This window comes from Ranitomeya variabilis, chromosome 6 (genome assembly GCF_051348905.1).
Source record: "Ranitomeya variabilis isolate aRanVar5 chromosome 6, aRanVar5.hap1, whole genome shotgun sequence".
Taxonomy (NCBI): domain Eukaryota; kingdom Metazoa; phylum Chordata; class Amphibia; order Anura; family Dendrobatidae; genus Ranitomeya; species Ranitomeya variabilis.
The window spans coordinates 343,665,437-343,677,965 of NC_135237.1; positions in this window are offsets into that span (position 1 = coordinate 343,665,437).

Consider the following 12,529-nt stretch of genomic DNA (forward strand, 5'->3'; position numbering starts at 1 on the left):
TCTGCGGCAACTGTGTGATGCCATCATGTCAATATGGACCAAAATCTCTGAGGAATGCTTCCAGCACCTTGTTGAATCTATGCCACGAAGAATTGAGGCAGTTCTGAAGGCAAAAGGGGGTCCAACCCGTTACTAGCATGGTGTACCTAATAAAGTGGCCGGTGAATGTATACTACGTGGGCTGTGTTATATGCTACTTGGCTGTGCTATATACTACGGGGGCTGTGCTATATGCTACGTGGGATGTGCTATATACTACGGGGGCTGTGTTATACGCTACTTGGCTGTGCTATATTTCTCTGCTGTATCTGTGCATCATGAATCGTGGTATGTGTTAAAGAGGGGGGCCCACTGAGACTCTTTCACCCAGGACCCTCAAAAACCTGGAGCCGGCCCTGGCTTCACTGATTGTTCATGGCCTGGCGTGACCAATCAGCGACAGGCGCAGTCCGTCTGCAAATTGGCGCGGAATTTGAGCCACGCTTCGCTAATTGGTCGCAGCTGGCCAGCCGAATCCTGTGTGTAAATTGCATTCTGAAAACTTCATAAATAAATTACATACATATTCTAGAATACCCGATGCGTTAGAATCGGGTCACCATCTAGTGTGTGTGTGTGTGTGTGTGTGTGTGTGTGTGTGTGTGTGTGTGTGTGTGTGTGTGTGTGTGTGTGTGTGTGTGTGTGTGTGTGTGTGTGTGTGTGTATGTATATATATATATATATATATATATATATATATATATATATATATATATAGGTTTGGTTTAATAAATTCCATGAAAATAGGTCTATCATGGTGTGCCATGTCTGTAGAAGAGAAACAAACACACACACACAAAAAAAAAAAACACGTCAAAATCATACATTGATCTAATGCCGACCACTACCTGAGCGATGGCAGTGCAACAGCAGGGAGAAAGACTTGGTGCCCATGCTGCAAGACAAAGCACACATGGTTCCAGGACACAAGCCACAAGAACATCACAACAGCAGAGGCCACCACACAGCACCAACACCATGTTATTTAACCCCTTTTTGCCATCTGACGTACTATCCCATCCATGTGCCCTGGGCCCATCTGACCATGGACGGGATAGTACGTCATGGTCGATCGGCCGCACACCACACGAGTGTCAGCCGATTCTCACAGCTGACACCTAGCACTAAGTCACAGACCGCTCCCGGCACTTTAACCCCCGGGACGCTGCGATCAAACATGATTTCAGTGTTCCGGAGCCGGCACAGGGGCAGACAGCCCCTCTGCCTTTGGATCGGAGACCGGGGGTCCACATCGCTGCCACTGAAACCCGATGTTGTCATGACAACATCTGGGTCTCCAGAGCCGAGAGACTTCCTGTCATGCACAGTGATGATCAGGAAATCTCTCAGGTCAGTGTGAAGTATCTGCAGCGCTGACAGCTTCTATAGAATCGATCAGCCTGCACAAAATGATTGTCCCATAGTCGGACAAAGTGTAAAAGTAAGAATGAATTAAAAAGATTTTTTTTAAATAATTGTAAAAATTAAAAAAAATATATCAATATTTATTCCATCAATAAATTCATATTTTTGAGTGAAAAAAGAAATCTAAAAGCAATAATAGTACACGTTTGGTATCCCAGTGTCCGTAATGACCCACCCTATAAGGCCGGCGTCACACTCAGCGTATGGAAATACGGTCCGTTTTTTACAGCTGTAATACGCAGTAATTGTCCCAAAACACTGTTCCGTATTCAATGCGAGGTTGTGATTTTTTTTACGCGCAAATTTATCCGTGTATCATCCGTATGGCGATTTTTTCTCACAGGCTTGCAAAATGGACATATCATGGATCCATCGGCTCAAATATTCTTAACACATTATATATATATATATATATATATATATATATATATATATATACACATACATACACACACACACACACATGCATGCATGCATATATATATATATATTTAATGCAGCGCTAGATAGCAGAAAAGCCGGTAATTCAATTGCCAGCTTTTGCCATCTCCATCACAAACCCGACAGGATATGAGACATGGTTTACATACAGTAAACCATCTCATATCCCTTCTTTTATTATATATTCCTCTTTACTAATGTAAGGAGTGTGTAAAATTTAGGTGCTCTAGCTATTAAATTAAAGGGTTAAATCCTGGAAAAAATTGGCGTGGGTGTTATGATCTGGTGGCCTAAGAGCAGCATGGGACGTACTCTGGAGAAGGTGGTACCTGTACTGACCGCAGACCCTGAACCTAACACCGCAACTAGAAGTAGCCGTGGAATGTACCTAGTGCTCCCTAGACATCTCGGCACAGCCGGAGGACTAATTACCCCTAGAGATAGAAAAGGGAAAACTATCTTGCCTCAGAGAAAATCCCCAAAGAACAGGCAGCCCCCCACAAATATTGACTGTGAGAGGAGAGGGAAAAAACATACACAGACTGAAATGAGAATTTAGCAAAGGAGGCCACTTCTAGCTAAATAGAAAGGACAGGACAGAGTACTATGCGGTCAGTATTAAAACACTAGAAAATATCCACCACAGAAAATACAAAAACTCCACAGCTAACTAAAGACATGGAGGGTATATCTGCATCTCCAGAGATACCAGCTTGGCTAAACAAATCCTTATACAGACCAAGCTGGACAAGACAAAACATGGAGAATAACTGAACAATAAGACCACAGCATGTGGACAGCAAAATCAAGGCCAGAACTTATCTTTGTTGAAAAGAACTGCAAAGCAGAAGAGACCAGGCAGGGATGTGAATCCTCCAGGAACAATGGACAACTGGCACTGACTAAAGGGTGAAGCAAGACTAAATAGCCATGTCCAAATTTCAAAAAGTGAAAACACCTGATAAATGCTGTGATTCAGAGACAGCAGCGCTACCACTTACAACCACCGGAGGGAGCCCAAGAGCAGAATTCACAACAGTACCCCCCCTTGAGGAGGGGTCACCGAACCCTCACCAGAGCCCCCAGGCCGATCCGGACGAGCCAAATGAAAGGCACGAACCAAATCATCAGCATGAACATCGGAGGCAACAACCCAAGAATTATCCTCCTGGCCATAACCCTTCCATTTGACAAGATACTGAAGCCTCCGCCTCGAAAAACGAGAATCCAAAATCTGCTCAACCACATACTCCAACTCCCCATCAATCAACACCGGGGCAGGAGGATCAACAGAGGGAACAACGGGCACCACATATTTCCGCAACAAAGATCTATGAAAAACATTATGGATGGAAAAAGAGGCTGGAAGGGCCAAACGAAGAGACACTGGATTGATAATCTCAGAAATCCTATGAGGGCCAATAAACCGAGGCTTAAACTTAGGGGAAGAAACCTTCATAGGGACATGACGGGAAGACAACCAGACCAAATCCCCAACCCGAAGCCGGGAACCAACACAGCGACGACGGTTAGCAAAACGCTGAGCCCCTTCCTGAGACAACACCAAATTGTCAACAGCATGAGCCCAAATTTGCTGCAACCTGTCAACCACAGAGTCCACCCCAGGACAATCAGAAGGCTCAACCTGCCCTGAAGAAAAACGAGGATGAAAACCAGAGTTACAAAAGAAGGGTGAAACCAAGGTAGCAGAACTAGCCCGATTATTAAGGGCAAACTCGGCCAATGGCAAGAAAGCCACCCAATCATCCTGATCAGCAGACACAAAGCATCTCAAATAAGTTTCCAAAGTCTGATTAGTTCGCTCGGTTTGGCCATTTGTCTGAGGATGAAATGCGGAAGAAAAAGACAAATCAATGCCCAGCCTAGCACAAAAGGCCTGCTAAAACCTAGAAACAAACTGGGAACCTCTATCGGACACAATGTTCTCCGGAATGCCATGCAAACGAACCACATGCTGAAAAAACAACGGAACCAAATCAGAAGAGGATGGCAACTTAGGCAAAGGTACGAAATGAACCATCTTAGAAAACCGGTCACAAACCACCCAGATAACTGACATCCTCTGGGAAACCGGAAGATCCGAAATAAAATCCATAGAAATATGCGTCCAAGGCCTCTCAGGGACCGGCAAAGGCAAAAACAACCCACTAGCGCGGGAACAGCAAGGCTTGGCCCGCGCACAAGTCCCACAGGACTGCACAAAAGAACGCACATCCCGTGACAAAGAAGGCCACCAAAAGGACCTACCAACCAAATCTCTAGTACCAAAAATCCCAGGATGACCGGCCAACACAGAACAATGAACCTCCGAAATCACTTTACTAGTCCATCTGTCAGGAACAAAATTTCCCCACTGGACAGCGGTCAGGTTTATCAGCCTGAAATTTCTGAAGAACCCGTCGTAAATCAGGGGAGATGGCAGAAAGAATCACCCCTTCCTTCAGAATACCGACCGGCTCAAGGACACCAGGAGAATCAGGCAAAAAGCTCCTAGAGAGGGCATCAGCCTTAACATTCTTAGAACCCGGAAGATACGAGACCACAAAATCAAAAAGGGAGAAAAACAGGGACCATCGGGCCTGTCTAGGATTCAGCCGTTTGGCAGACTCGAGATAAATCAGATTCTTATTTTCGGTCAAGACCACAATACGGTGCTTGGCCCCCTCAAGCCAATGTCGCCACTCCTCAAATGCCCACTTCATAGCCAACAACTCACGATTGCCGACATCATAATTGCGTTCCGCAGGCGAAAACTTCCGAGAAAAGAAGGCACACGGTTTCATCAAGGAACCATCAGAATTCCTCTGAGACAAAACGGCCCCTGCCCCAATCTCAGAAGCGTCAACCTCAACCTGAAAAGGAAGAGAAACATCCGGCTGACGCAACACAGGGGCAGAAGTAAATCGGCGTTTAAGCTCCTGAAAGGCAGAAACCGCCGCAGAGGACCAATTCGTAACATCAGCGCCTTTCTTTGTCAAATCGGTCAGTGGTTTAACCACACTGGAGAAGTTGGCAATGAAACGGCGATAAAAATTAGCAAAGCCCAAAAATTTCTGAAGGCTCTTCACGGATGTGGGCTGGATCCAATCATGAATGGCCTGAACCTTAACCGGATCCATTTCTATAGATGAGGGAGAAAAAATGAAGCCCAAAAAAGAAATCTTCTGTACTCCAAAGAGGCACTTAGACCCCTTCACAAACAAGGCATTATCACGAAGGATCTGAAATACCATCCTGACTTGTTTCACATGAGACTCCCAATCATCTGAAAAAATCAAAATATCATCCAAATATACAATCATGAATTTATCAAGATAATTCTGAAATATATCATGCATGAAGGACTGAAACACAGATGGAGCATTAGAGAGTCCGAATGGCATCACAAGGTATTCAAAATGGCCTTCGGGCGTATTAAACGCAGTTTTCCATTCGTCCCCCTGCTTAATACGAACCAGATTATATGCCCCTCGAAGGTCAATCTTAGTAAACCAACTAGCCCCCTTAATCCTAGCAAACAGATCAGAAAGCAAAGGCAAAGGGTATTGGAAATTGACCGTGATCTTATTCAAGAGGCGATAATCAATACAGGGTCTCAAGGAGCCACCTTTTTTGGCAACAAAGAAAAAACCTGCTCCCAATGGTGAAGAAGATGGCCGAATATGCCCCTTCTCCAAGGACTCCTTAACATAGCTCCGCATGGCGGTATGTTCTGGCACAGACAGGTTGAAAAGTCGGCCTTTAGGGAACTTACAGCCTGGAATCAAGTCAATAGCACAATCACAGTCGCTATGCGGTGGAAGGGAACTGGACTTGGGCTCATTGAATACATCCTGGAAATCTGACAAAAACTCAGGAATTTCAGAAGAGGGGGAGGAGGCAATTGACATCACAGTAACGTCACCATGAACCCCCTGACAACCCCAACTAGTCACAGACATAGATTTCCAATCTAATACCGGATTATGCACCTGTAACCATGGGAAACCCAGCACAATAGCATCATGCAAATTATGCAACACCAGAAAACGACAATCTTCCTGATGGGCTGGCGCCATGCACATGGTCAGCTGTGTCCAAAACTGAGGTTTATTTTTAGCCAACGGTGTAGCATCAATGCCCCTCAAAGGAATAGGACTCTGCAAAGGCTGCAAGGGGAAACCACAACGTCTGGCAAATTCTAAGTCCATTAAATTTAGAGCGGCGCCTGAATCCACAAATGCCATGACAGAAAATGACGATAATGAGCACATCAGGGTCACAGATAACAGAAATTTAGGTTGTACAGTACTAATGGTAACAGAACCAGCGATTCTCTTGGTACGCTTAGGGCAATCAGAAATAACATGCAGAATCGCCGCAGTAAAAACACAACCCATTCTGACGTCTGAATCCTTGTCATTCAGCTCTAGACACAATCCTATCACACTGCATAGGCTCAGGACTGTGCTCGGAAGACAATGCCATAGTGTGCACAACTCTGCGCTCGCGCAAGCGCCGGTCAATCTGAATGGCCAGAGACATAGAATCACTCAGACCAACAGGCGTGGGGAACCCCACCATAACATCTTTAACGGATTCAGAAAGACCCTTTCTGAAGATTGCCGCCAAGGCATCCTCATTCCATTTAGTCAGTACAGACCATTTTCTAAACTTCTGGCAATATGATTCTGCCGCTTCTTGACCCTGAGACAGGGCCAACAAGGTCTTCTCAGCATGATCCACTGAATTAGGTTCGTCATACAATAACCCAAGTGCCTGAAAAAAAGGTGTCTACATTAGGCAACGCCGGATTCCCAGGTTCCAGGGCAAATGCCCAATCCTGGGGGTCACCACGCAGCAGAGATATAACAATTTTAACCTGCTGGAAGGGATCACCAGAGGAACGGGGTTTCAGAGAAAAAAAACAGTTTACAGTTATTTTTAAAGCTCAGAAATTTGGACCTATCCCCAAAAAACAAATCAGGAGTTGGAATTCTAGGCTCTAAAACTGGAGTCTGAACGATATAATCGGAAATACCCTGTACTCTAGCAGCAAGTTGATCCACACGAGAAGCCAATCCCTGAACATCCATACCAGCGCCGAACTCCTGAGCCACCCAGAGGCAAAGAGGGAAGAGAAAAAACAAACAACAGACTACAGAAAAAAAAATGGCTCAGCACTTTCGTTCCCTTCTTCTGAGATGCGGTTAACTCATTGTTGGCCAGTTGTACTGTTATGATCTGGTGGCCTAAGAGCAGCATGGGACGTACTCTGGAGAAGGTGGTACCTGTACTGACCGCAGACCCTGAACCTAACACCGCAACTAGAAGTAGCCGTGGAATGTACCTAGCGCTTCCTAGACATCTCGACACAGCCGGAGGACTAATTACCCCTAGAGATAGAAAAGGGAAAACTATCTTGCCTCAGAGAAAATCCCCAAAGGATAGACAGCCCCCCACAAATATTGACTGAGAGGAGAGGGAAAAAACATACACAGACTGAAATGAGAATTTAGCAAAGGAGGCCACTTCTAGCTAAATAGAAAGGACAGGACAGAGTACTATGCGGTCAGTATTAAACCACTAGAAAATATCCACCACAGAAAATACAAAAACTCCACAGCTAACTAAAGACATGGAGGGTATATCTGCATCTCCAGAGATACCAGCTTGGCTAAACAAATCCTTATACAGACCAAGCTGGACAAGACAAAACCTGGAAAATAACTGAACAATAAATAAGACCACAGCATGTGGACAGCAAAATCAAGGCCAGAACTTATCTTTGTTGAAAAGAACTGCAAAGCTGAAGAGACCAGGCAGGGATGTGAATCCTCCAGGAACAATGGATAACTGGCACTGACTAAAGGGTGAAGCAAGACTAAATAGCCCTGTCCAAATTGCAAAAAGTGAAAACACCTGATAAATGCTGTGATTCAGAGACAGCAGCACTACCACTTACAACCACCGGAGGGAGCCCAAGAGCAGAATTCACAACACGTGGGCTCCCGCGCAATTTTCTCCGCCAGAGTGGGAAAGCCAGTGACTGAGGGCAGATATTAATAGCCTAGAGAGGGACCATGGATATAGGACCCCCCTGGCTAAAAACATCTGCCGCCAGCCACCCCAGAAAAGGCACATCTGTAAGATGCGCCTATTCTGGCACTTAGCCTCTCTTCCCACTCACGTGTAGCTGTGGGATATGGGGTAATGAAGGGTTAATGTCACCTTGCTATTGTAAGGTGACATTAAGCCAGGTTAATAATGGAGAGGCGTTAATTATGACACCTATCCATTATTAATCCAATAGCACGAAATGGTTAATAAAACACACACACATTATTAAAAAGTATTTTAATGAAATAAAGACACATGGTGTTTTAATATTTTATTATACTCTTAATCCACCTGGAGACCCTTGTCACCTGAAATAAAGTAAAAAAAAAAACAAACAACAATATTCCATACCTTCCGTCGTTCAGTCTTGTCCCACGCTGTAAATCCATCTGAAGGGGTTAAATCATTTTACACCCAGGAGCTCTGCTAATGCAGCTGTGCTCTTGACTGTAAAACTTGGTGAATGAATGGAATGCAGGGGAATGTACTGCAGTTACCTCGAGTCGCGGTGATGCGCCCTCTGCTGGATGAACTCATATGAACTCGAGCGTGAGAAAATATTCTGAAAAGTTCCCAGGCTCAAGTTCATATGAGTTCATCCAGCAGGGGGCGCATCACCGCGACTCGAGGTAACTACAGTACATTCCCCTGCATTCCATTCATTCACCAGGTTTTACAGTCAGGAGCACAGCTGCATTAGCAGAGCTCCTGGGTGTAAAATAATAATTTTTATTTATATAGCGCCAACATATTCCGCAGCGCTTTACAACTTATAGAGGGGACTTGTACAGACAATAGACATTACATCATAACAGAAATCACAGTTCAAAACAGATACCAGTAGGAATGAGGGCCCTGCTCGCAAGCTTACAAACTATGAAGAGAAGGGGAGACACGAGAGGTGGATGGTAACAATTGCTTTAGTTATTTGGACCAGCCATAGTGTAAGGCTCGGGTGTTCATGTAAAGCTGCATTGAACCAGTTAACTGCCTCAGTATGTAGCAGTACAGACACAGAGGGCTATTAACTGCATAAAGTGTATGAGCACATGATGCAAGGAACCCGATTGTTTTGTTTTTTTAATGGGCCACACAGGGATAGTTAGGTTAATGCATTGAGGCGGTAGGCCAGTCTGAACAAATGAGTTTTTAGGGCACGCTTAAAACTGTGGGGATTGGGGATTAATCGTATTAACCTAGGTAGTGCATTCCAAAGAATCGGCGCAGCACGTGTAAAGTCTTGGAGATGGGAGTGGGAGGTTCTGATTATTGAGGATGCTAACCTGAGGTCATTAGCGGAGCGGAGGGCAGGGGTAGAGTGGTAGACTGAGACCAGAGAGGAGATGTAGGGTGGTGCTGAGCCATAGAGTGCTTTGTGGATGAGGGTAGTAGTTTTGTACTGGATTCTGGAATGGATGGGTAGCCAGTGTAATGACTGGCACAAGGTAGAGGCATCGGTATAACGGTTGGTGAGGTATATGATCCTGGCTGCAGCATTCAGGACAGATTGGAGCGGGGAGAGTTTGGTAAGAGGGAGGCCGATTAGTAGAGAGTTACAATAGTCCAGACGAGAATGAATAAGTGAGACAGTAAGAGTTTTTGCAGAGTCGAAAGTAAGAAAAGGGCGAATTCTAGAAATGTTTTTGAGATGCAGATAAGAGCGAGCCAGTGATCGGATGTGGGGGGTGAATGAAAGCTCGGAATCAAGGATGACCCCAAGGCAGCGGGCATGTTGCTTTGGAGTAATGATGGAACCGCACACGGAGATGGCAATGTCAGGCAAAGGTAGGTTAGTAGAGGGAGAGAACACGAGGAGTTCAGTTTTTGACAGGTTCAGTTTCAGATAGAGGGAGGACATGATGTTAGAGACAGCGGTAAGACAATCACTGGTGTTTTCTAAAAAGGTCGGCATAATAACAGGAGCAGAGGTGTATAATTGGGTGTCATCAGCATAGAGATGGTACTGGAAACCAAATCTACTGATTGTCCAATAGGGGCAGTATACAAAGAGAAGAGGAGGGGGCCTAGGACTGATCCTTGAGGAACCCCAACAGTAAGGGGAAGGTGAGAGGAGGAGGAACCAGCAAAACATACAGTGAAGGATCGGTCAGAGAGATAGGAGAACCAAGAGAGAACGGTGTCCTTGAGGCCGATGGAGCGGAGCATAGTGAGGAGGAGCTGATGATCCACAGTGTCGAATGCTGCGGAGAGATCCAAGAGAATTAGCACGTAGTGACCATTAGATTTAGCTGTTAGTAAATCATTAGAGACTTTAGTGAGAGCAGTTTCAGTAGAGTGTAAAGAGCGGAAGCCAGATTGAAGAGGGTCAAGAAGAGAGTTATCTGAGAGATAGCGGGTAAGACGGGAGTGGACCAGGCGTTCGAGGAGTTTAGAGCTGAAGGGAAGATTAGAGACAGGTCTATAATTAGCGGCACAATTTTGGTCGAGGGAGGGTTTTTTAAGTAATGGATGTATGATGGCATGCTTAAATGAGGAGGGAAAAATACCGGAAGTGAGGGAAAGGTTGAATATTTTTGTTAGGTGAGAGGTGACAGGCGGGGAAAGGGACTGGAGGAGATGTGACGGAATGGGGTCACTGGTGCAAGTGGTCGGGCCAGAAGATGCAAGGAGCCTGCTTACTTCTTCTTCTGTAACTGGTTCAAAGGCAGAGAGTGAACTAGATGCAGTGGGGGAGGGAGGACAGTGCATGGTATGAAGAGATTGGGAGATGATTTCCTGTTGAATGTGATACATTTTTTCTTTGAAGTAATTGGCCAGATCGTCAGCGCGGAGATCTGTGGTTGGGGCCTGCTCTCTTGGGTTGAGTAGGGACTGGAAAGTGTCAAAGATGTTTAGGGTTATTTGACAGTGAGGTGATGAGGATGATGAAATAGGTTTGTTTGGAGAGGTGTAGGGCAGAGTTGTATGTTTTTAGCATGAACTTATAATGGATGAAATCTTCGGGTAGATTAGATTTTCTCCACAGACGTTCGGCGCACCTGGAGCACCGCTGCAGGAAACGTGTTTGAAGCGTGTGCCACGGTTGTCGCCGTCTGTGCCGAGTTGTTCTATGTATAGGAGGTGCAGCTTCATCCAGGGCACTTTGCAGGGTTTCATTGTAATGCTTCAGAGCAGAATCAGGACATGAGATGGAGAAGATTGGGGCCAATGAGGACTGCAAGTTCTTCATAAGTATATGGGTGTTAATGGCCTGTATGTTTCTATAAGTGTGGAAAGTGGGGGTAACCTGAGCGGGATGGCAGTTCTTGATATTTTTTGCAATAAATAGCGTCTTTTAGTGTGTGACAGCAGCCAAACCTAAAAACCCGCTATAAGGTCTCTTTCACTCGTCCTGATATTTCCGGTACCGGAGAGGTCAGTGTCCGTGTGTGTAATACTTGCAGAACATGTGTGGCGTGTGCCGCATCAGTACCACATGGATGGGAATCAGAGAAGAGGCGTTACAGTAAGAACTGTTCCCCGGCACTGAACACGGCTCTTATTCTCCCCTGCTGTGTCGGCGATTGGCACAAACAGGGGAGAATGAGGAGAGCCGTGTTCAGCACCCGGCGCCGAGGAATAGTGCTTACTGTAACGCCTCTTCCCCGGCGCCGATGCGTGTCACATGGATGACATCCATGTGTGTTATGAGTATGCACGTGTGCTGGAAGTTTTGTGGCCCGTGCTGACTTTGAAAAAAAAAACCAAAAACACGTCTGTTTTGCCCACGGAGACACGGTCCGTGGAAACATACTGACATTAGTGATGAGCGAGTGTCATGGAGTTAATATGATCACTGCACTACTAGATGAATTCATTGAGAGGTATAATTCGTAAAATGGGGTCACTTATAGGGGGTCCTGCAAGCCAGAACAGTAAAATCTAGCACTCCTTCCCTTCTGAGCGCTGCCATGTGCCCAAACTGTGGTTTACCCCCACATATGGGGTATCAGCGTACTCAGGACAAATTGCACAATAACTCTTGGGGTCCAATTTCTTCTGTTACCCTTGGGAAAATAAAAAATTGGGGGCAAAAAGATCATTTTTGTGGAGAAAAATATTTTTTATTTTTATGGAAGCACGAGGGGGTTCAAAGTGCTCACCACACATCTAGACAAGTTCCTTGGGGGATCTAGTTTCCAAAATGGGGTCATTGTGGGGGGTTTCCACTGTTTAGGCACATCTGGGGCTCTCCAAACACAACATGACGCCTGCAGACCATTCCATCAAAGTCTACACTCCAAAACGTCACTACTTCCCTTCCGAGCCCCCACGTATGCCCAAACACTAGTTTTCTCCCACTTATGGTGTATCAGCATACTCAGGAAAAATTGGACAACTTTTGGGGTCTGATTTCTCCTGTTACCCTTTGGGAAAATAAAAAATGGCGACTAAAATATCAGGTTTGTGGGAAAAAAATTATTATTTTTTTTTTAATTTCACGCCTGGGGGCTATAAACTTTAGTGAAATACCTGGGGGTTAAAAGTTCTCACCACACATCTA